Genomic DNA, 1614 nt, shown 5'->3' with positions numbered 1-1614 from the left:
CAAGGAAACAGACGAAAGAAATGGCCCAACCCACCCCCATACACATGTATATACATACGTCCACGCACGCAAATATACATACCTACACAGCTTTCCATGGTTTACCCCAGACGCTTCACATGCCTTGATTCAATCCACTGATAGCACGTCAACCCCAGTATACCACATCGCTCCAATTCACTCTATTCCTTGCCCTCCTTTCACCCTCCTGCATGTTCAGGTCCCGATCACACAAAATCTTTTTCACTCCATCTTTCCACCTCCAATTTGGTCTCCCTCTTCTCCTCGTTCCCTCCACCTCCGACATATATATCCTCTTGGTCAATCTTTCCTCACTCATTCTCTCCATGTGCCCAAACCATTTCAAAACACCCTCTTCTGCTCTCTCAACCACGATCTTTTTATTTCCACACATCTCTCTTACCCTTACGTTATTACTCGATCAAACCACCTCACACCACACATTGTCCTCAAACATCTCATTTCCAGCACATCCATCCTCCTGCGCACAACTCTATCCATAGCCCACGCCTCGCAACCATACAACATTGTTGGAACCACTATTCCTTCAAACATACCCATTTTTGCTTTCCGAGATAATGCTCTCGACTTCCACACATTCTTCAAGGCCCCCAGAATTTTCGCCCCCTCCCTCACCCTATGATCCACTTCCGCTTCCATGGTTCCATCCGCTGCCAGATCCACTCCAAGATATCTAAAACACTTCACTTCCTCCAGTTTTTCTCCATTCAAACTCACCTCCCAATTGACTTGACCCTCAACCCTACTGTACCTAATAACCTTGCTCTTATTCACATTTACTCTTAACTTTCTTCTTTCACACACTTTCCCAAACTCAGTCACCAGCTTCTGCAGTTTCTCACATGAATCAGCCACCAGCGCTGTATCATCAGCGAACAACAACTGACTCACTTCCCAAGATCTCTCATCCCCAACAGACTTCATACTTGCCCCTCTTTCCAAAAATCTTGCATTCACCTCCCTAACAACCCCATCCATAAACAAATTAAACAACCATGGAGACATCACACACCCCTGCCGCAAACCTACATTCACTGAGAACCAGTCACTTTCCTCTCTTCCTACACGTACACATGCCTTACATTCTCGATAAAAACTTTTCACTGCTTCTCACAACTTGCCTCCCACACCATATATTCTTAATACCTTCCACAGAGCATCTCTATCAACTCTATCATATGCCTTCTCCAGATCCATAAATGCTACATACAAATCCATTTGCTTTTCTAAGTATTTCTCACATACATTCTTCAAAGCAAACACCTGATCCACACATCCTCTACCACTTCTGAAACCACACTGCTCTTCCCCAATCTGATGCTCTGTACATGCCTTCACCCTCTCAATCAATACCCTCCCATATAATTTACCAGGAATACTCAACAAACTTATACCTCTGTAATTTGAGCACTCACTCTTATCCCCTTTGCCTTTGTACAATGGCACTATGCACGCATTCCGCCAATCCTCAGGCACCTCACCATGAGTCATACATACATTAAATAACCTTACCAACCAGTCAACAATACAGTCACCCCCTTTTTTAATAAATTCCACTGCAATGCCATCCAA

This window comes from Panulirus ornatus, chromosome 3 (genome assembly GCF_036320965.1).
Source record: "Panulirus ornatus isolate Po-2019 chromosome 3, ASM3632096v1, whole genome shotgun sequence".
Taxonomy (NCBI): Eukaryota; Metazoa; Arthropoda; class Malacostraca; order Decapoda; family Palinuridae; genus Panulirus; species Panulirus ornatus.
This window is presented reverse-complemented; position numbering follows the sequence as displayed.